The 27,147-nt window shown below is 37.4% G+C and overlaps 1 pseudogene; it reads left to right on the top strand.

Moving 5' to 3' along the window:
- Positions 1 to 26,759, top strand: part of LOC131276043 (signal peptidase complex subunit 2 pseudogene) — a 68,730-nt pseudogene extending 41,971 nt beyond the window's left edge.
- The last annotated feature ends 388 nt before the right edge of the window (positions 26,760 to 27,147 follow it).

The raw sequence follows: 27,147 nt of genomic DNA, 5'->3' as shown, positions 1-27,147 counted from the left end.
CAATGAGGAAATTGCCAGAGAAATCAATAAACATCTCTAAACAAATGAAAACAAGAACACGACATATTAGAACCCATGGAATGCAGCAAAGGCAGTGCTGAGAGGGAAATTTATAGCCCTCAGTGCTTACATTAAAAGAGAAGAAAGGGCTAAAATCAATGGCCTAACTACACAGCTGGAGGAACTAGAAAAAGAACAAAAACTATTCTGAAAGCAAGTAGAAGGAATGAAATAGCAAAGATCAGAGCAGAAATAAATGAAGTTGAGAACAAAAAAATTATAATAGAATTAACAAAACTAAAGGTTGGTTCTTTGAGAAGATTAATAAAATCGACAAACCCTTAGCTACACTGATAAGGAAAAAAAGAGAGAGAGATAGAAATAAATAAAATAAAAAATGAAAATGGAGACATTACTACTGACCCCACAGAAACAAATGAAACACAAGTAAGGGGATACTATGAACAATTATACACCAATAAACTAGACAATGTAGATGAAATGGAAATATTCCTAGGAACATGCAAAAAACCTAAACTGACCCTAGGAGAAAGAGACCTCAACAAATGGAACACAAGTAAGAAGACTGGAACAGTCATCAAACAACTCCCCAAAATGAAAAGCCCAGGACAAGATGATTTCATAGCTGAGTTCTACCAAGCATTAAAGAAGATTTAATATCAATCTTACTCAAGCTCTTCCAAAAAATTGAACAAGAAGGAGCCCTACCAAACTCATTCTATGAATCCAATATCACCCTACTACCAAAGCCAGGTAAAAATAATACCAAAAAAAAAAAAAAGAAAGAAAAGAAAATTACAGACCCATTTCCCTAATGAATACAGATGCAAAAATCCTCAACAAAATACTTGCTAATTAAATCCAACAACATATTAAAAGAATTATCTATCACGATCAAGTGTGTTTTATACCAGGCATGCAAATGTGGTTCAACACAAGAAAATCAATCAGTGCATATACCACATTAATAAATAAAAGAAGAAAAATCATGATACTATCGATTGATGCAGAAAAGGGATTTGATAAAACACAGCATCTATTCTTGATAAAATAATACAACTAAAGATAGGTATTGAAGGAAACTTTCTCAACATAATAAAAGTCATATATGAAAAACTTACAATTAACATTGTACTCAATGGTGAAAGACTGAAAGCTTTTCTGTTAAGATGAAGGCCAAGATGAGGATGCCCACCGTCACTACTATTGTTCAATATAACGTTAGAGGTTCTAGCTAGAGCAGTCAGGCAAGGAAAAGAAATAAAAGGCAGCCAAATCAGAAAGGAAAAAGTAAAACTTTAGCTTTTCCCAAATGATATGATCCTGTATCTAGAAAGCCCCAAAAAATCTACATCAAAGCTGCCAGAGCTAATAAACGATTTCAGTAGCCTGGCCAGATACAAGATCAATATGCAGAAATCAGTGGTGTTTCTATACACTAGTAATGTGCAATCTGAGGAGAAAGTCAGGGGGAAAAATCCATTCACAACAGCGACTAAAAGAATCAAATATTTAGAAATAAACTTAACCAAGGATGTGAAGCACTTGTATTCAGAAAGTTACAATGCACTGCTAAAGGAAATTTTTAAAAAATGACCTAAATAATTGGAAGAAGATTCCAGGCTCATGGAATGGAAGACTAAATATCATTTAAGATATCAGTTCTACCTAAATTGATGTACAGAGTCAATGCAATCCTGATAAAATTCCACCAACATTTTTTAAACACAATTATAAAATTTATTTGGAAGGGGAAGGGGCCCTGAATAGCCAGAAACTTCTTAAAACTTTGGAGAACTCTCACTTTAGGACTTTAAATCATATTTCCTATGTACAATGGAAAAAACAGCATGGTACTAGCATAAAGATAGAAACATTGACCAATGGAAATGAACTGATGGTTCAGAAACAGATCCTCACATATATGGTCAAGTAATTTTTGAGAAGCCTGTCAAACCCAGCCAGCCAGGGCAGAACATTCTGTTCAACAAGTGGTGCTAGGAGAACTGGATATCTATAGCCAAAAGAAAGAAAAAGGACCCCTATCTCACAAAATGGATCAAAGACCTAAATATAAAAGCTAGAACCATAAAGCTCCTAGAAAAAAAAAAATCTATGAAACCATCTTCAAGACCTGGTGGTAGGTGGTGCAGTCGTAAACCTTGCACTGAAAGCACTAGCAATGAAAGAAAACATGGATAAATGGGACCTCTTTAAACTTAAACACTTTTGTGATTCAAAGGACTTTGTTAAGAAGATGAAAAGGCAGCCTACTCAATGGCAGAAAAATACTTGGAAACCATGTATCTGATAAGGTTTGATTTCCATTCTATAGAAAGAGATCATACAGCTCATCAATTAAAGAGCAAGCAATCCAATTAAATAATAGGCAAAAGACTTAAATACACATTTCTCCAAAGAGGAAATACAAATGGCAAAAAAGCACAAGAAAAAAAAGGTTAATATCATTAGCTATTAAGGAAATGCAAATCAAAACGACGATGAGATACAATCTCATACTTCATAGAATGGCCTTCATTAAAAAACAGAAAATAAGTCCTGAAGAGGATGTGAAGAAATAGGAACACTCCTTCACTGTTGGTGGGATTGTAAAACGGTGCAGCCTCTGTAGAAGACAGTTGGGTGGTTCCTTAGGATGCTAAATATAGATCTGCCATATGATCCAGCAATTCCTCTACTAGGAATATATCCAGAAGAACTGAAAACTATGACACGAAGAGACACCTGCACACTGATGTTCACAGCGGCATTATTCACAATAGCCAAAAGATGGAAACAACCCAAGTGTCCATCAACCAATGAATGGATAAACAAAATGAAGTATATACGTACGATGGAATACTATGCTGCCATAAGAAGAAATGAAATTGCTACACATATAATAATATAAAGGAATCTTGAAGACATTAGGCTAAGTGAAGTAAGCCAGACACAAAAGGATAAGTATTGCATTGACTCATTAATATTAACTAAATATAAAGAATAAATGCATGGAGTTAAAACCTAGAATATAGGTTATTAGGAGATAAGAGAAGGGCTGTGAAGGAGTACTGATGCTTAATGTATGTAGAAGTTTTAATTAACTTGACTATAAATGTGTGGAAATGGATAGAGTTGATGGTAACACATTATAGTGAGTAGCAGCTGTTTTATAACTAGGATTGTGGCTGAAAAGGGTAGTCCAGAGATGTAAATGTCAATTGAAAGAAAGAATAATCTGGGGACTGAATAACACAGTGAACCCAGAGATGGATGAGAATTGTGGTTAATATTTTGAATGCAAAAATGTCCTTCTGTGAACTAAAATGGACATGCATCATTATTGCAGGGTGGTGGGAATGTGGAGAAGCATGGGAAACATACAATTAATGTGACCTCTGGACCATAGTTAACAGGACTACTGTGATATTCTTGTATTGATGCCAAAGATGTACTGTGTTAATAATAAGGGGGGTATGGGAAAACTATGTCAAATATACACTATGGACTATAGTTAGTGGAAATAGTCTGATGATGATATCTCAAAATCTGTAACAAATGTTCCACAACAGTGTGGTGTATTGGTCAAAGGTTGTTGTATGGGAGTTCTACACATGTGCATAATTGTTTTGTAAGTTCAGAGCTTCTGAATAAAAATGTTTTTTTAAAAATGAAAATTTAAAAAGCTATGGAAACTTAAGGGATCATCACTGTGTTGAAATGAGTTAACAGAGCAAGCTAACACAGTATTCTTAAAAAGCCTTGCTTACAAGGTTGGCCCTTGGTTGGTGCCTGAGTACTTCAATTTCAGGTGGGTTCCAACCATTCCATGATAAGAAAGGCTCACCATGCCCAAACTGTACACATGATGTGGTTTATGCTGAATACCTGCTTTCCTTCTGGAAGTCTGGAATTCAGGTTTGTGCAAGACAGAGGCCAACTACATGACTAGTCCCCCATAATAATCTTCTCTGGGAGGCAGCATTTCACATGTTGTCCCAATTTATAGCTGGGTGAATTAAGTGTATCATGTGAACTCCAACTGAGATCCAACAATACAGGAAAGCTTTTGGATTTGGAGGGAAAAAAGGGCGAGGCACTTTTCCTCTGATGGCCTTCATTTTTCTAATATGATGGTGAGATGGGGATTTGAAGCCTTGACAAGAATGGAGAATATTTGAGGTGAATACTGTGAAGAACGGGCATGAGTTGTCTAAGAATGAAATGTAGGATTCTTGGAGATAATTCACAAGCCATCTGAGGTCAGTAAACAAAATACATGTTGGCCCCAATTTGCACAGCTGTATCTAGCATTTCTCAAAAGTCTGGATAAGAAGTTAGATTCTTGGACTCATTCAACTGTGGGGTTTTGGTCAGTCAGGTGGAAGAGAAGGCATGAGGCCAGTGGGTTTAAGGGTGCTTATTTATTGACAGACAAATTTTAAGCTGAACAGTGCAAGAAATTAAAAGCAGGGGAGGAAAGGATAGGAACCAGAAAGGAACAAAGTTCTCAGATTTGTCAAAGAACTGAATTATCAGGAAGAATCAAGAGAATTGGAAGAAGAAGATGTTGTGTTGTGACCTGAGAGTAGAATAGTATCAGAAGTGGAAATTTTTTGAAAGTGGAAAATTTTCACTGACAAATATAAAAGTGTGAAATATAAAAGCACAGCTGAGGGAAGCAGATGTGGCTCAAGCAGTTGGGCACCCACCTACCACATGAGAGGTCCCTGGTGCCTCCTAAAGAGAAGACACAGAGAACAGACAGTGAGTACAAACAATGGGGGCAGGGGGAATAAATAAATAAAATTAAATTTAAAAAACACAGCTGAAATACTGTAGAGTCCAGAGCTCCAAAAGTTATAAAAGATGTAAAACAAAACTAGTAAAACAAAAGCTAGAAAACTAGAACTAACTCTTCGGAAAATTTTATGGATCTTGTCACCCCTTTTTATGTTCTTTAACAAGGCTGCTTACTTTCTACACTTTCTACACTAATTTGTTTTCACCCTATCATAAGTACTAGCTTGAGTTCAAAAGAAGTAAGTAGAAGTTGAAATACGTGAAGGAGGCAAGGGTAGGTACATTTTATTGGCAGGGTCGGAAGCAGCAGATGTATTACTCAGCCAAAGGGGTGCTGATGCAAAATACCAGAAATTGGTTGGTTTTTATAGAGGGTATTTGTTTGGGGTAGGAGCTTACAGATACCAGGCCATAAAGCAAAAGTTACTTCCCTCACCGAAGTCTGTTTTCATGTTTTGGAGCAAGATAGCTGCCAACATCTGCAAGGGTTCAGGTTTCCTGTGTTCCTCTGGCTCAGCACCTCTGTTTTCTCCACAAGGTCAGCTGCAGACTATCAGGCAAATGGCTCTGTCTCTCTCCCGAGGCTCCAGCTTAAAACTTCAGCATCAAGCTCCAACAACAAAACTCCAGCATTAAAAGCCCTCAACTCTGTCCTTTGCCATGCCTTTTATCTGCGAGTCCCCACCCACAAAAGGGTAGGAACTCAATGCCCTAATGATGTGGCTCAATCAAAGCCCTAATCATAACTTAATCATGCACAGGTACAGACCAGATTACAAGCATAATCTAATATCTATTTTTGGAATTCATAACCATATCAAGGAAACCTATGAAGCCAATATAATCTCATATGCCCGGAGGAAAAAATCAGTTTACAAACATAATGCAATATTTCCTTTTGGAATTTATCAATAATATCAAACTGCTGGAGCAGGTGAAAGCTGAGTAAAGTTAAAGGAGTTACTTACCCTTTGGAGGTCTCATTTTCCTTATGTGGAAAATGAAAATAACTATACTACTTGTCTCATAAAGATGTTTTGAGGATTAAATTAAGTGAAATAAATTAAGTACGTAACACTTGGCAAATGGAAAGAACTTACCCCAAATGCACATGGGTTTAAACCAAGTTCTATCAGTATTTACATATTAATGTAAGGCTAGATTGTAAATGGTCATTAGCTGTTATTGGAGATACAAAAAGAATGATAACTACAGTAACTATATTTTATTGTATATTATATTGTATATTTTACTATACATACTATATTTTATTACATACTATATTTTATTTTATTACATACTATATTTTATTTTGAAAGATGTGTCAGACTTCGTTTGGAATAAACAGTAGCAGACTTACTTATTATTCATTTCTTAAACCATTTTCTTTGGTAACCCTATCTGCAAGTCATGTCAACCAGTTTGAACATCATACTTTTCAGAGTCTGATATGGTAGGATCATGAATTCCTGGAAATTCTCTGTCTGGAGATTTCTGGAGATCTGTTTCAAAAAATAAGAACTAAATATGTGATATTTTTTAAATTACAAAGTCAGAGCTTGAAGTTTTCTTTCTAGTGAAGGTAGAATAAATTCTCTACAGTACCTAGAATAAGCAGTGCAAGAAAAGAAGGGCCTGGCATGGTGGCAGAGGCATGAGCCAGGGAAGTGAATTATAATGAGTCCTATTTCTGGTCATTGTTTCCATATGCTTTGGAAAGCCTGGAATGGGACACTGAAATGCTGAGCCTCAATTTCCTCACCTCAAGAAATAACCTACTCGCTATATACCTGCCTCTGAGGCTTTGTAGATGACCAAGTGAAAGAATGCATGTACAATTTAAAATTTTTAAGTAGTTCACAAAAGGAAGGTATCATTCATCGGTGGCAGGCTGGCCAGCTGGTTTGTATTTTTCTATGGCATTTGGGCTTTCAGCTGTTGCTTGACAGGAGCCATCTTTCCCTACTTTTTAAAATCACTCCATGAAACAATCTAGTTTACCAGATGGTTTTCTTTATGTTGTAAAGCCAATTATTTGCTGTTAACTAGAGTCGTTTTCCACCAAAGGAAAGGAAAAAATAATATTGAATGCAAAAGTGGCTTCTTTCATAGGATAAGAAGTAGATTTAATATGAAATGATCATCTAACTTGGCACATTTAGTTACAATACAAAAGACCCTGGGATTTACTTGAAAATAAGCCAAGTATATTTTAAAGTCTTATTATCCAGCAATGGGCAGTTGTGAGTTACATGCATATTAATCAGCAGGGACTGCTGGGGATCCAGATGTGCAGGTGTTTTCCCACATAAATGTGAGTGTAAAAATGATTTGCATATTTAATTTCTCATGGCAACTCATTGACTCAGCCAATAGTCAATACTTTCCTGAACATCTCAGCTGAGAATTTCACTTCTTTAGGAAACTAGCCTGCCCATGGTCCATAGAAAGCACCAGAATATGAAAGCAGTCTCCAAATATTAAATGATCCTTGGTTTCTTCGAAAGCCACTGTGGGCCATGATATTTCTACAAAAGTGTTTATACCACACAGTATAGTAAAAGTAATCATGATACTACAAATGTAAATAAGGGAAAACTAGACAGATGATGAGAACATTTTATAAACTATGGATAAAATGAACATTTTAAACTAAAGGTAAGACAGTGGCAAGGGAATTTTGGCTTAAACAGTTTAGATATGCTCATTGAATAAGAATGGACCAAGGAATCATGGTATAGGATTCTCACTGAAGACCCTTTACAGTGCACTGTCAAATAGACAGCACACCACAAAGCTGTAAGATTGGACAAGGAACCTGGAAGATGATGGCTAATGGATCCTTAACCCACTCGGGTTGTTTGGAGCTCTGGAGAGCATTTTTTATACTTTGTTGAAGCATTTCTGTGTGTGCTTTTTTCTTCTTTATTAGCAAAGTTGTGGGTTTCCAGAGCAATCATGGATTTCTCTCTTAGGTATGTGAGGGAAAAGAGATCTAATTTGTGGGAAAGATTCAGACCCTTGTCAATCTGGGCATCTGACCCACAGTTGATTCCTTAATAAACCTGGTGTGTCAGTTATGAAGTGATGAGTTTAGGCATTTGAGATAAAACATTCTGCTTAAATTCTGCTGTAGAGCATACCACATGAAATCAAAGAAATAAACCCCAATGGCTTTTAAAAATATTATTTTATCTCATACTACATACAGAAATTCACTTATATTTGAGAAGCAGCCAGTTTCCAAAGTACACATACTTTATGACATTCCAGAAAAAGCAAAACTATTGGGTCAGAAAAAGAACTCAGTGGTTGCCAGGAACTGGGAATGAGGGGGAGTAATTGAATGAAAAGTGGGCACAGGAAAAGAGTCTTGAACTCATTGCCCATTTCTTCACCCACTTAACATGCATTCTCTTGTTGGTCATGATTTGATCATATCCACAATTATTCAACTCATCAACGCTGAGTCCAGATCAGGAGGCATATTACTGAAGGTTCAATATTCCCTGTGAATGGAGCAGTGACCAGTTTGCACTCAGAAGTTAGGTCTTCTGTTCCCAAAGCAGGGAGGGCTCTTAGCTTGCTGCCATTCCATCAGTACTGACCACAAAGTATCTTTTCAATCTACATCATAGAAAACAAATAAGCCCTGGTTAGGTGAGAAACCTCTTCTTACGTGACATGGGTGACAGGTGAAAAGAAGAATAAAAAGTCTTTGAGTTCTTCTCCATTGTATGTGCATGAGGTATGTGTGCTCAGAGGAGATTCATATTTTGCATTTTGGTGGTTTCATTCAGCTTAGCGTACACATATTCATAATAGTGTATGATACATATAGCATCTCCCACTTGAGGACTGACCTCACCTTTGCCTCCTCTCCTCACCCATTCCTCTCCATAAGTCCTTGGAAGCATGCAGAGCTTTGGCTGCTGTAACCTTGAAGGCTGCCCACCCTGAGCATATCTTGTTTTGTCCCTCGGCCATATATAATCTTTAGAGTGGTTGCCATACTGCAGACATAATCTAGTGAACTTCTTGCTGTCTTGCTGTCCATCCTGAAGTAGCTGAAGTTCTCGCTAAGAAAATTCCTCTAATAAATGCTTGAGGCCTGATCACCCTGACAGTCAGTGTCTCCTTTGGAATTTCAGCAGGCCCCTTTGTGGAGCACTTCTTTTTAAAGATTTATTTTATTTATTCCACCCCTTTGTTTTGCACTCGCTATCTGCTTTCTGTGTCCATTTGCTGGGTGATCTCTCTGTCTGCTCATCTTCACTTTACAAGGCACCAGGAACCAAACCTGGGGCATCCCATGTGGGAGAGAGGCACTCAATCACTTGAGCCACCTCTACTCCTTGCTTTGTTGTATCTTTCATTGTGTTTCCTCTTTGTGTCTCTTGTTGCATCAGCTTGTTATGCCAGCCCATCGCATTAGCTTGCTTTCTGGCTCATCTTCTTTAGGAGGCACCAGAAATTGAACCCAGGACCTCCCATATGGTAGGTGGGAACTCAATCATTTGAGCCACATCTACTTCCCAACTGTGGAGCATTTGGGGGCAGTCCCAGCTGGTTCTCCCCCTACTGCTTCTTTCAGGGTGAGTCCTACTGCTGGTTCAGTGGGACCGAACAAATGGATCTTCTTTGTTATGCATTTCTGGGATTGTGCTATTGCCAAACACTGTCATAAAGAACATGCCAGAGGTTTTTTTTTAATCTCCTTTCTATCTAATATTATGTCACTAATGTGGTTTCACACTCATTTGAAGTAGTATGGCATTTATCTCTTTTGGCAGTGAGCAAAGCCACAACTTTCTCTGCCTATACGGGCATAATTTATTTTCGTTTTTAAACATACTAATATGCAGTTATTTATCTGAGAAACTTGATTAGTCCACTGGAGCAATCACTGGACTTTGTCTAAAAATGAAAAGATAGCTTCAATGGCTTCATGACATTATTCTCAAAGTTTCACAACAGACAACATGATGAAGACAGAGAGAAATATTCAGATTGTCTTTTTACTTCATATTCATACTCTTTCTATTGCTTGAGCAAAATCATCCTATTGATGACTCATTTGTGGCTGAATCCTACACTCACACCAAAGTGCTGTTTGCTACATTCACAGGTTATTCTGAAATGGCATTTATGTTGCTCCTTTATTGGCACTTTCATGCATCAATGAATAACTTATGAGCCAGTGAACCATTTTTATAAACTGGAAGTATAATGTAATATAGATGCAACAAATAAAAAATAGGAAAATAACAAATGTAAATGGTACTAAGCAAATAATGTGAAAGCACAGTAATGAAATGGATTGCACCCTGCCATTAACTGAAAGTTAGCTTAGATTAACCTAATCAGCCTCTATCAACCCAATCCTCACAGCAAATGTACAGTGATGTTTAATAAGGTTAGTTCTGTAACATTTATAGCTTACATTTTAAATCATTAAATGTTTTTAAGCAAAATATATTGTTGCTTATTATTGTTATTATTTGATATCTCTGAAATAACTAAACTGCCTATAAGGCTTTCAATGAACCACCTGGATGCACCTGGACCCCCACAAGGCACACTATGAGAACTTTAGCTCTAAGGAACTTCTACCCTTTTCTCTTTGCAGGTGAGGTAACTAGTTAACTAGCCAAGTGACCTCCCCAAGGCCATAAGTCTAATTAATTGCAGACTGCTACGGGGTCCGGCATCCTTTTCTCCTAACTGCTGTGACAATGCCACTTCATTAAACCCAATGCCGACAGCCTCCTGACTGATGACTGGCAGTCTCTGTAGGTAGGTGGTTCTCAAACAGTAGGGAGCCTCAGCATCACCTGAGGGCCTTGTTAAACACAGAATAATGGACCCAGCCCCCTGGAGTTTCTGATTCATTAGGTCTAGGGTAGGACCTGAGAGTTTGTATTTCTAACAAGTTTCCAGGTGATGCTGATGCTCCTCATACGGGGACCACACCTTGAGAACCACCCGTGTCTTCATCTTCCCTGACAGTCCTCTAAAATAGTACTTCCCAAATTTTAACATGTGTACAATTCTCTTAGGGATCTTGATAGAACCCAAGACATCCTGACACTATAGTCATGATCCTAATCAGTATGCGTTAATTTTAGTATCAATAAATTGTCAGTTTCCTCTGGCTCAGAAGGTGGACTGCCTGAGTTTTTTTAATCCAAGTTCAACAAATCCTAGTGGTGTAATCTCAAGCAAGTAATTTAAACCCTTTGATCTTCACTTTTTTCTTGTATAAAATGAAGATAAAAATAGTTCCAATTTCCTAAATTTGTTTAACGCCATTGCTGACACAGGCAAACACTCAATAAAGATGTGCTACTGCCATTATTTCACTAGTTAGCAACTACCCTTCTCTGATATTCCCTTAGTGGAGATATTTTTTGCAGGTGTAAGGTCATTAGAATTTATGCTGCCCTCAAAGGACCCAGTTCCTTGGTGCCTAGAGGTTTAAACAATGTGGCAAGTGCCCTTGGCTCTCATTCTGTCCGCCCATTTCTCAGGGGCTCCCCTAGCCTTCCTCATCTCTCAGACATCTAAAGGTGGAGCCCCCAGGATCCAGCCCTTGGCTATACTCTCCATTCTGTCTATACCCTCTCCTTTGGTGATTGCAACGGTTTTCAGGACTATAATTTCTGGTGGCTCTCTACCACTCCTCTGCCCTGTAGTCCTGCATGTCAAACTGCCTTCTTGACATCTCCACATGCACGTCTAACAGCCACAAACTGAACTGACTTTCTTCCCAAAGCCCACTCCTCTAGTGGCCTATGTCTTTTTAGTTCATGAAAGTTCCTTTCCTCTGTTTGCTTACACTAAATCCAGCAGTGCTATCCTTGACTTCTTTTCCTGTCACTCACGTCTGATCCATTGGCAAATTCTATTAGCTATTCTATCAAAGTATACACAGCCTGGGGAAGAGGATTTGGCTTAACTGATAGAGCATCCATCTACCTTATGGGAGGTCCAGGGTTCAAACCCAGGGCCTCCTTGACCCATATGGTGAGCTGCCCACATGCAGTGCTGCCACGTGCAAGGAGTGCTGTACCGTGCAGGAGTGTCCCCTGCATAGGGGAGCCCCACATGCAAGGAGTGCACCCTATAAGGAGAGCCGCCCCACAAGAAAAAAAGCACAGCCCACCCAGAAGTGGCACCACACACATGAAGAGCCGATGCAGCAAGATGACACAATAAAAGAGACACAGATTCCTGTGCCACTGAAAAGAATGAAAGCAGACCCAGAAGAATACACAGCGAATGGACACAGAGAGCAGACAATGGGGATGTGGGGGAAGGGGAGAGAATAAATAAGAAATAAATCTTAAAAAAAAAAAATGCACTTGGCTTTTATATATATATATATATATACCCAGCCTCACGCCACTACCCATCACCCTGGTCTGAACCATCTTTGGGTTAGTGTGATAGCTTCCCAATTCACCTCCTTGCTTCTCTCCTTTTTAGCTGCAGAGTATTTTTAAGAAGGCAGCCAGAGTGGTCCTTAAAAACCTTAATCAGACCATGTCACTCCTCTGCTCTGAACCCTCCAGAGGTGTCCCATGATCTAAATAACCCACACAATCTGCACCCCCTGTTATTTTTTTACCCAAGTACCTACTGCTCTCTCCTTCACTAACTGGACCAGCCACATGGGCTTCTTTGCTGTCATGGAACTTATCAGGCACCCTGCTGTCAGGAAGGCTTTTCCTCCAGTCCTTCACACGGCTAACTCCCTCACTCCTTCAGTCTTTACCCCGTCATCTCCTAAGGGGAGCCTTTTCTGGTCTCTATAAAACGTGAGCTGTACCCAACATTTCTTATCCCACTTTCCTGCTTTATTTTTAGCTTTTATCACTTATCTAATGTGCTGAAAACACACACACACATCTTTATTGCCCCTTTTCCCTATTACAAGCCAGCCACATGTCAACATTTTGTTTTGCTCACTGCTGTATACTCATGATCTAGAACAGTTCCTTGCATCTCGATAAATATTTGTTGAATGACTGAAATTTTCTGCTTTGAGTTTACCCCTATTTTATATTAAACACCCATTTAACTAATTGTATACCTCACTACAGCCCATTTTATATCTTCAGGAAAGCAACAAAGTCTCCTTTTTGCCACATGGTTTTCTGTACAGGTAGTTAAAAACTCTTCTTCCCCTTCATCCTTTTATTGTTGGTGGGTTTTAAAAATTTGTCGTTAAATTTACATATATTTAAATTCACTCTTTTGCGAGTATAGTACTTTGTGTTTTAACAAATGCATGAAGTCACATAACCACCACCACAATCAAACCTTACTGACCCTTATTCCCTGGTAACTACTCCATCCCTCTAGTTTTGCCTATTTCACAATGTCATATAAATAGAACCATGCAGGCTTTTTAGTTTGGCTTCTTTCACATAGCGTAGTGCATCTGAAATGATCCAAGTTGTTGCATGTAATAATATTGTCCCATTTTATTGCTGAGTAGTATCCCATTGTATGGATGCACCACAGATTATCCATTCACCCACTGAAGGACATTTGGGTTGTTTCCAACTTTTTACTATGAGGTGCTATAAGCATTCCTGAACAGGTTTTTGTGTAAACGTGCTTTTCTTCTCCCCTGGGTAAATATCCATGAGTGGAAATACTGGGTTGTCTAGTAAGTGAATGTTTAACTTTATAAGAAACTGTCAAACTATTTTCCAAAGTCATTGTACCATTTTACATTCCCAACTGTGTATGAGAGTTCCAGTTGCTCTGCATGCTAGCCAGCATTCTATGTTGTTAACTTTTTTGTTGTTGTTTTTGTTTGTATGTTAGCCACTCTAATAGGCATGTAGTAGTATATTATTGTGATTCCAATTTGCACTTTTCTCACAACTAACAATTTTAAAGCATTTTTTCTTGTGTTTACTTACTATCCTTCTATCTTATATGATGAAGTATCTATTCAAATCTTTATTTTCTTATTCTTGAGTTTTATAGATACAAGTCCTTTATCAAATACATAATTTGCAAATATCTTGTCCCAGCCTGTAGCTTGTCTTCGTGTCCTCTTAACAGTGTCTTTCCTATAGCAAAATTTTTATTTTATTTGGTGAAAATTATCAATTTTTAAAAATGGGCTATGCTTTTAGTGTCATATCTAAAAACTCAATTCTTAATCCAAGGTCACCAAGATCTTCTAAGTGTTCTTCTAAAATGTTATACTCTTAAAATTTGCATTTAGGTCTATGATCCATTTTTAATTAATTAGCATATAGTATATAAGGTATAGATTTTGATTTCCTTGAATATGGATATACAGTTGTTCTGGCACCATTTGTTGACAATCCTATCCTTTCCCCATTGAAATGCCTTTGCAACTTTATAAAAAAAAATCAATTGATTGTATCTACTTGGACCTATTTCTAAACTCTCTATTCTGCTCCATTGATCTATGTTGGTGGAGATTTTAATTAGACTTTTAAAAGCTGAAATTAATATCTTTTGTTTATTAATTAATAATTTCATATTTTGCAAAATAGATGAAATTTCCTTCATTCCACAGTAATAAGTACAGAGAAATGACTATTCATGGAGAAAAGAGTTGAAACTCATGTACTATTACTTCATTCTTCTGAGATTTAAATTAACCTCATTAAGTGTATTTTATAATAAAGTTGGTGATGTAAAAATTTACAAAAGATCCATAGGCAAAGCGCTCTCAGAAACCCTGCCTACCGCGTGTGTCCTCTTGGTAATTAACAAATGTACCTACTGCAAACTCTGAGTAGTCTTGGGGTGGTGGAGTCATTTTATTGTTGGTTAGCCCCGGGTGTCTCACACATATCTACTTGACCCGGGAGTCCTTTACTCAACTGATAACAATTAGTATCTAAAGGAGCATAGTTTAGGAAGTGCTCCTTCAAGAACTGCACCCACTATTCTTATCTGCCAACTGCTATTATTAACTTTTTCTAAAAGACTGCTTTTGGTTCATCTTCCCATATCTGTGGTTTTGTATTCTCTCCAGTGGAGGATTCCCAGCATATTTTCACATCCTAATAATATTTTATGCCTCAGGCATCCTTTTTGTACCTGCTTCTCTTCTACTGATTATTAATTGAAAGCTTTCTTCTTTATATTAATACTTGAAGCTTTTCTGTGGGAAACCACTGAATCTTGTATGATGCAACAAAGGGCTTGAATTTGAAAATTTTATTGGAAATTCATGTTTTCTACAAACAAATATTTACTACCTTTACTTACATATCAAGCTTCTAGAATTGCAGACCTCGTAATGTTTCATGAAATCAACTAATGCTGATATTTTAAGACATAATGTCATATCTCTTCGAAATAACAAAGAGGAAAACAAAATGCAAAATGCTGCTAACAAATTAAGCTTTTTTTGAAAAACTGACTACTTGTCATAACGTTTCAAAACCAGTGAAGATTACCCCTATAAGAAATAATAATAACTAGAACCTTTTGTATTTCTAGCCACAAATATGCTTCATGTGTAGCTGACAATCTAAAATTAACAAAATTATCTCTGGAAACCTTTTCTAAAGAACAGCTTTAAATTAGGTTTATGTAGAAAAGTTATGATGTTCACATTTCAATGAGTAAAGCAGATAATACTTGTGGAATTATATGCAGTTGTTTTCATGTTGTGGATTAATATAGATTGGATAGAAAAATGCATGTTTGATAAGAAAGTGTCCATACATTTCACATGGTAAATATTTCTAACCAACTGACCAAGATGTGCATTTCAAAAGGCACCAGATTATATTATAACTTGGAATGGAAAACAATGTCTACTTAAAACTGCTCACCACTTAGAAGTTGAAATTAGCAAAGGTTCAAGGATTGCCATTCTACCTGAAAATGTCTGGAATCTAAAATGTTTCATAGTGAAGTTTTAGAGTACTGGGCTTATCTGTAAGGTATCTATCAACCTGGACAAGTATAGTTTCAATTCCGAGAGCTCTGAAATGTCACGACTGTTGGTTTACATACAGAGCAAGTGAATTGTTACTAATTCTACATAATTTCAGTATTAATCTCAGGTTTATGAGTATGTTTATATCATGTCCCTCAATTCAACATAGTTTTAATAATACCTTTTTTGTGCTGTCACACTTTACTGTCTTATATATATAAAGACAGTATATATAAAATGTCATCTTTTCATGTAAAGTGCAATACTTTGACTATGCTAACACATTGTAGGAAGCATTAATACAGTCATTTAATTATAATAACTGTGGATGTAGGAAGGCAATACTTTAAAGCATTCTAAAGATTTCTGTGGTCAGAAACTAACTCAATTTTGTATTAATAACATTACATGCTCAAAGCAAAATAACTAATACATTTAAGTTTCTTTTAGATATTATAATAGCATGGTTTTCTTTTAAAGATTTATTTATCTCCCTCCAACCCCACCCCATTGTTTTTGTGCTCAATGTCTACTTTCTACGTTCATTTCGCTGTGTACTCTTCTATGCCTGCTTGTCTTCTCTTTAGGCAGCACTGCAAGCCAATCCTGGGACCTTCCATAGTGGAAGTAAGGTGCTCAATCTCTTGCACCACCTCTGCTCCCTGGTTTGATGCATCTCTTATTGTCTCTCCTCTCCTCTGTGTCTGTTTTTGTTGCATCATCTTGCTGCACGAGCTCTCCGCATGGGCCGGCACTCTGCTGGCCAGCTCTTCTGCATGGATCAGCACACCTGTGTGGGCCAGCATGCCATGCAGGCCAACTCTATGCTTGGGCCAGTTTGTCACACAGGCCAGCTTGCCTTCACCAGGAAGCCCTAGGAATCAAACCCTGGGTCATGGTTCTTATGCCCCTTTTACTTGAACCTGAAATTAGCACTATACCCATTAAATACATGTCCCAGAGACTTAAATCTTCTGGCTGTTCTTATGCCAGCTAAGCCCTGAATCTCAGCAGAGCTGCAGCCAACACCTACTCTCCAGTTCACCGTAATCACCAACTAATAAAAGAATGATGATGGGCAACACCCATCACAAAAAACAGAGTATCCACAACTTCAAGCAAGGCAGTCCCATCCATCTGCCCCACAGGATCTAAATCCTCTCCCAGTTGGAAGCAGGGTGGGCATCACCATCCCCAAATCCTCAAGACTGAAAAAGGAACATTATAAGGGAAGAATGCAACTACGGACTAAATTATACTTATTATTCTCGTAATGGAATAACTTGTAACAGTGATATATAGGCAGTGAGGTTCTGAGGGGAGGGACAGTGAAGAATAGATGTAACATGGGACATTTTTGGGACACTGGAATTGTTCTGCATGATATTGCAATGACAGATACAGGCCATTATACATTTTGTCAAAATGTATAAAATGGTGCAGTTCAAAGTAATAAGCCATAATGTAAACTATAGACCATGGTTAGTAGCAATGCTTCAATATGTGTTCATCAATTGTAACAAATACACCACCCTAATGAAAGATGTTGTTAATGGGGGAAAGTGGGGGAGGGAGAGGAAGTGGGGAGTGAGGTATATGGGAATTCCCTATATTTTCTATGTAACATTTATGTAAATCTAAAGCTTGTTTAAAAATAAAATTTAAAAATTTTTAAAATCCCAGTTCAGTCACTTTTCAAGTTCTTTTTGCCTTAGTTTACACATGTGTAAAATGGGGATAAATATAGTAGTTGCCCAGGTTATGGAGATTAAATGTGTTAATTCATACAAAGCGCTGAAAGCAGATCTTGGCATGTAGTAAATACTCAATAAGTGTTAGCTACTATTGTTATTATTATTTGTTGGGACTTTGATATCTTCTTTGCTTTTCAGTCCTAAATGGTCTTATCTCATTATTATACTATCCAAGATGTTTTAGGCCATGAGGATTGGACTCAGGAAGTCCTCTGAGCTCCCACAGATACAGGTAAATATATCCAGTGTAGGTGATACCCTGGCAGTTTTCTAAATTAGTTTAGGGTTTCTAAAGAACCAAAAAAGAGATTGCAGTTTTTTCTAATTCACTGACAGAGATACTTTGGGAAGCAATGTTTGTATTGTTCTATTTTCAAAGAAACAATTCCTAAGGATTGTCCAGTCTGCTTTTATCCCCAAATATTTTAATTCACTAAATAAATGTAAGCTCTATATCTTGAAGGAAAACCCTCAACTTCATCCATATTATGACCTATGAGGCTTTGCTTGATCTGTAGCCTGCCTATTGCCCCAATTTTATCTCATGACACTCACCTGCCCACTGTACCCCAAGTCCCATGCCATCTACTCACTATGCATCATTGGCCTTTTCTCAGTCCCTAGAATGCTCCAAGGTCTTTCCAACTTCAGGACTCTTGCTCATGTGGGTTCTCAGCCTAACATGGTTCTCTTCAGTCACCCAGCACTTTTCATCCATTCGGCCTTCCCCTCAGAGGGGCATCCCGTGACTGCGTGTCTCCAGTTTGTAGGTACTTTGCAACCATTCCCACCCCTGTTATTGTTTTATACCTCAGTCTCTTTTGGTGCCTTTGCCCCACTTCTTTCAGCTCAAATTCATTTTATTTCTGCTACCTTTAGGAAGATGTTCCATGTTTGCCACTGTTATATTTCCAGTGTCTAGCACAGAGTTGGCATTAAATAGCTATTTATTGGGTGGATAAATGACCAAATAAATACCTTGATGCAAATTATTAAACTGTTTCCAAATAAAGGATTTTTCTGACCAGCTTTAACAGATAAATAATAATAATTCAAAGTAGTATGTTAGTGACATATATTCTTACACTTTATAGTTTATTCCTGAGAATTTACTTACTCAATTAATTTGCTCAGCAAACACTTTTTTTTTAATATCGAGAGATTAAAGGTAACTTCAGCTCTGCCTTATGAGAATAATGACATTCTAAATTACTGTGGTCTGAATTTAGTTGCTTTATAGAATTAATTAAGACACTTAATTATATCACTGTCCTTTGCTCCTTGCTTAAAAATAGGAAATGTCTTCCTAATAAGAACTGTGGTAATTAGTCTGATAGAAAACATTCACAATCTCCAAATTTTATGGTGAGATTGGCTATCTTAAATCATAAGAAATACTACCCAATATTCTTTCTTATTAAAACATTGCTAAATTATTATTACCAATTTTAATATAATTAATTCCCTTAAGTCCAGCCTGGGCTTAAAAAAATATATGTGTTTAATTGCAGTATATAAGCTAGTGTCAAAACAAGAGACCTAAAGACAAAATCTTATCTTAATATCTTGCTATTTTGAGAAAATATACAGAACTACTGAATATTTTTAAATAAAGAAAAAAGCAATAATAGTTACTTTGCCTTCAGTCCAATACATATGATCTTGCAGTACTTCTATTTTTAAAAGTAACATAGTATATTCACTTCAAAAGCCTTTAGAGGGAAAACTACAACCACCTGAAAATGATGACAGTAAAAACTTTTCATTTTTTTTTGGGGGGGAGGTGCCTGAAAGCCTGATAAGTTTCATTCTAGAGAGTTTCTTATAAATGGATTTAGCCTCCATTCCCTTGTATTCTGGAAGAACTTCTTTCCTTTATTCTTCATTTAAAACTACATCTAAGAGGAAAACCAGCAAGATGGTGTCAGAGTAAGGATCTCCTAGAGTCAACTCCTGCTACAGGGCAGTTAGCAAACACCCAGAGCTCTCTGAAGCTAGCCAAAGCATCTGTTTGGGGGCTCCAGGAGGTCAGAAGAGCATCCTGCAACATCCTTGGGGGAGTGGAAGGAGGACACTGCCCATCTGCAGAGAAGATTTGTAAGTAGAGTGCTCTATGTCCTGGAGGCTGGTGCCCATCCTCCACCAGAGGCACAGGCTGCCTCAGGAGCTGCTCCATGGCTGGAATTGAAAGCTCCACTTCCCCAAAATGGGGGAGGAAGAGACGGTTGGGCACCAATTTCAGCTATGATGAGGAAATTCAGTGAGCTACAGTTTGATCCTGAGAACAGTTAAGTCCAGGTTAGAAAGAGGCTGGGAGCCACCATCTTAACTAGGCACCTGGCACGAGGGGAAGCGGGGTGGACTGAAAACCCCAGTGCTGGTGAGAACCAGCTTCTTCCCATCCAGATCATATTGCAGGTCTAGCCTAGGCCCCAGAGCCACCTCCAGCAGGGAGGAAGTTGCTAAGACCTACAACAGCCTCTCTGGGAAATTAACAGCCAAGCCGTGGAGGCTGGTGATTATATCCTACTCTGGGGGCACAAGCCTTCCCAGGAGCTGCTCTGTGACAGGAATTGGAAGCTCCATTTCCCATAAAGAGGGGAGGAGGAGACAGCTGGTTGCCGATTTCAGCTACTGATTGGGAGACTTGGCTGGCTCAGAGATAACCTTGGGAACAGCTGGGATGGGAACCAGTCCAAGTCAGAAAGAGGCCAGTAATCACCATTCTGACTCAGCCCCCAGCCTGAGGGGAAGCCAGGCTGACAGTTTCTTTCATGCAGATCAGCCTGCAGCCTGCCTAGGCTTCAACCCTGCCTCTGGCAGGAAGGAGGCTGAGGAGCCCTGCACTAGCCTGTACAGGTAACTGCAGGTAACTTTGGCTGGCAGAGACTGAAAACCAGAAGTCTACCAGGGCGACTGCAGTCATCTTAGGACCTGCACTGCATAGATTGTTGCCCACATGAGGGAGAAAGGGATGTGAAGCTTCATCAGTCTTTCTGGGCAACTACAGTCTAGGCCTGCACATGGATTATTCCACATAGTTGTGACTCTGTTCCTTCCCCTCACAAAGGAGAAAGTTGGAAGAAGCTTCATTGGTCCCTTGTGCAATGAGAGCAGCTTGAGCCTCCACAGGTTACAGCACCAACTACATACTTGGCTCCTACTGCACAACCAGCAAGGGAGAAATGATAAAAAGTCCTAAGCTACAGAGAAAAACTGCACCCAGAAAAAATACTCTAGTAAGCCAGATGCCAAGACACCAACAAAAAAATTACAATCCACACCAAGAAACAGGAAGCTATGGCCCAGTTAAAGGAAGAAGAGAAGCCTCCAGATGACATAAAGGAGTTGAGACAACTAATCATAGATATTCAAACAAATCTCCTTAAAAAATTCAATGAGATGACTAAAGAGATTAAGGATATTAAGAAAACATTGGATGAGCAAAAAGAAGAATTTGAAAGCATACATAGAAAAATAGCAGATCTTACAGGAATGAAAGGTGCAATCAATGAAATTAAAAAAAACATTGGAATCATATAATAGCAGATTTGAGAAGGCAGAATAAAGGATTGGTGAGCTTGAAGAAATGGTCTCTGAAAGTGAACATACAAAAGAACAGATGAAAAAAAGAGTGGAAAAAATTGAACAAGTTCTCAGGGAACTAAATGACAGCAAAAGGCATGCAAACATATGTGTCATGGGTGTCCCAGAAGGAGAAGAGAAGGAAAATGTGGCAGAAGGAATATTTAAAGAAATAATTGTAGAAATTTTCCCAACCCTATTGAAGGACATAAATATCCCTATCAAAGAAGCACAACATACTCCCATCCGAAAAAATCCAAATAGACCAACTCCAAGACACATACTCATCAGAATGTCCAAGGCCAAAGACAAAGAGAATTCTGAGAGCAACAAGAGAAAAGCAATGCATAACATAGAAGGGATGTCCAATAAGATTAAGTGCTGATTTCTCACCAGAAACCGTGGAGGCAAGAAGACAGTGGTCTGATATATTTAAGATATTACAAGAGAAAAACTTCCAGCCAAGAATCTTCTTTTCAGCAAGGCTGTCTTTCAAAAATGAGGGCAAAATTAGAATATTCACAGATAAACAGAAACTGAGAGAATTTCTAAGCAAGAGACCAGATTTTCAGGAAATACTAAAGGGTGTGCTAGAGCCTGAAAAGAAAAGACAGGAGAGAGGCACCTGGAAAAGAGTCTAGAAATGAAGATTATATCATTAAAAGTAACTAAAAGTGGTCAAAAGAGTGGTGAAAATAAAATATGACAGATAAAACTCAAATAGTCAGGAATAAACTTAACCAATGATGTAAAGCACTTGTATTCAGAAAACTGCAACTCAATGTAAAACAAATCAAAAAAGCCCTAAATAACTGGAAGAACATTCCATGCTCATGGATTGGAAGACAAAACGTCATTAAGATGTCAATTCTACTCAAACTGATATACAGATCTAATGCAATCCCAATAAAAATTCCACTAGCATTAAAGCAAAAATTGAAAACACAATCATTAAATTTATTTGGAAGGGTAAGGAGTCCTGAAGAGCCAGAAACATCATAAAAAGGAAAATTGAACCCTCATCTCCAGACTTTAAATCATAATACCTACCTATAGTGGTAAAAACAGCATGCTACTGGCCTAAAGACAGACACAACAGACCAGTGGAACCAAATTTATGGTTCAGAAACAAACCCTCACAGGTATGGTCAGGTGATTTTTGACTAGCCTGTCAAACTCTCACAACTGGGGCAGAACAATCCATTCAACAAATGGTGCTGAAAGAATTGGACATCCATAGCTGAAAGAAGGAAAGAGGACCCCTATCTCACACCTTATCCAAAAACTAACTCAAAATGGAAAGAAAAAAAAAACTAAAACTAAAAGCAAGAACCAACCATAAAACTTCTAGAAGAAATTATTGGAAAATATCTTCAAGATCTGGTGGTAGGTGGTGGATTCTTAAAGGAGATAAGAGAAGGACTGAATGGACTACTGATATTTAATGTATGTAGAAGTTTTAATTGGCTTTACTGTAAAATTGTGGAAATGGTAACACAGTGAGTAACAGCTAGTTTATAAATGGGGATGTGACTGAAAATGGTAGTCTAATTATGTAAATGCCAAATGACAGAATTCTTGAGAATAATCTAGGAACTGGATAGCACAGTAAACCAAGAGGTAGGTGAGAATTGTGGCTGATGGTACAGATGCAAGAGTGTCCTTTATTAGCTTGAACAAATGTATATCACTCCTTCGGGGTGTTGGGAATGTGGAGAAGCATGGGAAAAATATAGCTGGAGTGACCTATGGACTGTGGTTAGTAGTAATAATATAATATTCTTGCATCTATACAAAAGATGTACTGTGTTGATACTGAGGCAGTATGGAAAATGTGAGCCAAATGTACACTATGGACATGGCAATAATCAGATGATATTTTATCTGTAGCAAATGACACCCCACATTGTGGTGTGTTGATGGAGGGGTGCTGTTTGGGAATTCTGCAAATGTGCATGGTTGTTTTATAAGTTTACAACTTCTGTCATAAAAATATGTATATTTAAAAAATAATAATAGGGTGGGTTAGGGGAAAAACACCCCAAATATAAGATAAATACTATGATTAGTAGTAAGATTTTGACAGTGTTCTTTCACAGTTTGTAACAAATGTCTCATGACAATGCAAGGTGTTGGTGGGAGGTTGATATATGGGACCCCTGTATGATGTTATGCATGTTTGTTTTGTAAGTTCACAACTTTTACTATACACTTAATTTTTTATGTATGTTCATATATAAATGATATAAAGATAATAACAATTGGATTGGTTAGGGGAAAACTACTTTGTTTAGTAGTGATATTTTGACCATGCCCTTTAATCATTAGTTTAAAAAGTCTAAAAACAATGCAAGTTATTGGTGGGCTGAGATGTTATATATGTTTGTTTGATGTTATATATGTTTGTTTTGTAAGTTCACAAATATTATACTTTTATTGTTTATATTTATGCATGAGTGATATATTTCAATAAATTTAAAAAATTAATTGAAAAAAAACTACATCTAAGAAAGGAGGCATGAGAAGAAATAGAGGATCAAGTTAGGAAAGCAAAACATTTGAATAGCAAGATGATGATGTCCCAGCAGTGCTTGAGTTTCATATAGTTCTCACCATGATTGGGAGAGTTTAAAATGGTAGTGACTCAGTCATGCCAAAGCATATGCCATTAATACAGTATGGAGGTGCACTTCCAGAATGGTAGAACGAGAACTTTCAAAAATCTACTCCTCCATAAAAGCAATAAGAATACTGGCAAAAATAATCAAAATAAACTTTTTCAGAATGCTGGAAATTAACCTAACACTTTAAATAATCCAAGAAACATTTATGCAAAACAAACAAGCATGGCTGTATCTCAGTAAGAATTGCAGGTCTCATGGTTTTCATTTTCACAGTTTGTCTTTATTGGACTGGTCTCAGTGCTCACTCTGCAAACAGCCTCATCCCTAGGACATTGGTCAAAAACAACCAGCAGCAATTGATTAACATCAGAGTTGTCAACACAATACAGCTTAATGAATTATAAAGCAACACACCTGTAGTCACCATTAAGGTCAAGAAATAAAATTTTGAGGGTCACCCCAGAAGGCTCTTCATGTGCTCCATTAAATCTCACCTTCTCCTCTTCCCCAAAAGTAACCACTATCCTGACTTTCACAGTAAAAACTTCCTTCATTTCTTTATAGTTGTATCATCCAAGTGTAACATCCCTAGACACTATAGTTTAGTCTTGCCCATTAAAAAAAATTGACAGTTCTATCAAGTGCTTTTTAATCTGCATGTACATCACCCATTCCTTTCTTTTTCTTACAATTTATGTTTTTAAAAATTTAATTATAACAATATCTGTACAACTCAAAATTTCCATTTTAACCATTTTCAAATGTATAATTCAATGGTATTAATTACAGTCAAAATATTGTGCTGCCATCACCAATATCAATTACCCAAACTTTTTCATCACCTTGAACAGAAATTCTGCATCCATGAAGCAATAGCATCTCACTCTCCTTCCACCCCTACCAGTCCCTGGTAACCTGCAATCTACTTCCTGTCTCTATGAATACCTTATTTTATGTATTTCATATAAATGAGATCATACACTATTGGTCCTTTTGTGTCTGACTTATTTCACTCAACATGACACCTTCAGGGTTCATGCATGTTATCATATATATCAAAATTTCATTCCTTTATATGACTGAATAATATTTCCTGTTTGTATATACTACATTTTGTTTAACCATTTATCTGTTTGTAGAAACTTGAGTCATTTCACCTTTAGGCTATTGTCACTAATGCTGCTATGAACATTGGTGTACAAATATCTGTTTGCATTCTTGCTTTCAGTTCTTTGGGGCATATACCTAGAGATGGCATTGTCAGGTTAAATGGTAATTCTATACTTAAATTTCTGAGGAATTGCCAAACTCTTTTCTACAAAACATGGCTACACTGTTTTACAATCGCACCAACGATATACAAGGGTTCCAATTTCTCTGCATCCTCACCAGCATTTATTTTCTGTTTTTCTTTTCTTTTTTAAATAATAGCCATTCTAGTGAATATGAAGTGGTATCTCCTTGTAGTTTTGATTTGCATTTTCCTAATCATCAGTGATGTTGAGCATTTTTCATGTGCTTATTGGCTTTTTTTAATATCTTCTTTGGATAAATGTCTATTCCAGTCCTTTGCTCATTTTTTAAACTAAGTTATTTGTCTTTTTCTTGTTGATTTGTAGCAGTTCTTTACATATTCTGAATATTAAAGTCATATCAGATATAAGGTTAGCAGTTATTGTCTGCCTGCCATTCTGTAGGTTGTCATTTCACTTTCTTGATTGTGTCTTGTGACATTAAAAATTTCTGAATTTTATGAAGTCCATTTTATCTAATTTTTCTGTTGTTGTTCATGATTTTGGTGTCATATATAATAAATCACTGTCAAATCCAGGGTCATGAAAGTCTCCCTCTATGTTTTCTTCTACAAATTTTATGGTATTTAGCTCTTAGTTTAGGTCTTTGATCTATTTATGTTTAATTTTTGTATGTAATTATGAGGTAGGGGTCCAAATTCATTCTTTTGCTTATTGACGTCTAGTTTTCCCAGAAGCATTTGTTGAAGAGACTATTCTTTTCCCATTTAATGTACTTAGTAGCCTGTTGAAAATCAATTGGCCATATGATTTTTGACACAGTGGTCAAAACAATTCAATGGGGAAAGAAGAGTCTTTTCAAAAGTGCTAGGGCAACTGAATATCCCCAAACAGAATGAAATTGCGCCACTACTTTATACCATATACAAAAACTAACTCAAAATAGATCATAGATGTAAACATAAGAACTAAATCTTTTAAATTCTTAAAAGAACACAAAGAAGTAAGTCTTCATGAATTTGTCATTATACATGGGTTTCTTAGACATGATATCAAAAGCACTAAGGACAGAGAGGAGGATAAGGTGGCAGTAGTGGCTGCAGAGGGTGGGATAAATGGTGGTGGCAAAAGCAGTGATAGACTGGTGTCGGCTCCAGCAGCGGGACAGGCAGTAGCCACAATGGCTTGTTGGATACAGGGAAATTGATGATAAGCCTGTAAAAATTGACAAGTGGGATGGATCAGCCGTGAAAAATTCTTTGGATGATTCTACCAAGCTTCCTCTGGAAAAGTATGTGGGGAATTTTCGTTTAATTGATGGTCGCCTCACCATTTGTTAACTTTCCTGAGTTTTTGTTGTTGTTGTTTGTTTCCTCATAGTAGCTTTGATTTGTGATTATATGCACCCCTTTCCAGAGTTCAAGCCTGTTTTGGCTTTATGTGTCATATCTTATTCTGCGTTGATGGGAATCCTGACTGCTTATACCTCATATCAGGAGAAGAGCATCTTTCCTGTGGCTCATAGAAAGACCCAGGGGTGGATCCTGAGGAGGATACTTGGCAACTGAACTTCTGTCTCAAAAAGTTGTATAACAAATATACCCTAAAGTTGACCTTTATCAGTGGAAGAACAAAGCAACAGCAGGAAACCAAATGCACGGAATCCATTGCTAAGTTCTTTAAACACAGCAGGAGACTGGTCATGGATGCATATGAGCCTGAAATATCCAGGCTCCATGACAGTCTCGCCACAGAAAGAAAAGTAAAATAGTCAGTTCTAAAAGCTTTCTGCTGGATCATGCTGAATTACGGGGTGGGGGTGAAAACAAACAGAGAACTTAAAACAGGTGAAGTAAAGTTAAAATGCTCCTGTTTTGTACTGAAATTTTAGTCTTTTAGATAAATAAGTTTTTCTATCACAGATACAAGAAGTTGTAGCTCTGCTATCTAGCTGAAGCTTCCTTGATCTGCTGACTGCAGTTTTGATTTGCTTTCCTGGAAAAGTATTTTTGCTACTAGCCATACAGACTTCTTCCTTCATACTTAGCATAATATAACTTTGTGGTATTCAGTATTTAAAGAATCAGCTTTTAAAATTATTAAACCTGTTGCTGGCGTTATTGTGTTAATTCGTGTTTCAATAGCTGTTCCCTTTAGGA

The sequence above is a fragment of the Dasypus novemcinctus genome, chromosome 26 (genome assembly GCF_030445035.2).
Source record: "Dasypus novemcinctus isolate mDasNov1 chromosome 26, mDasNov1.1.hap2, whole genome shotgun sequence".
NCBI classification, from domain to species: domain Eukaryota; kingdom Metazoa; phylum Chordata; class Mammalia; order Cingulata; family Dasypodidae; genus Dasypus; species Dasypus novemcinctus.
Note: the sequence above shows the minus strand (reverse complement) of the source record. Positions and strands in the feature narration are given on the sequence as shown.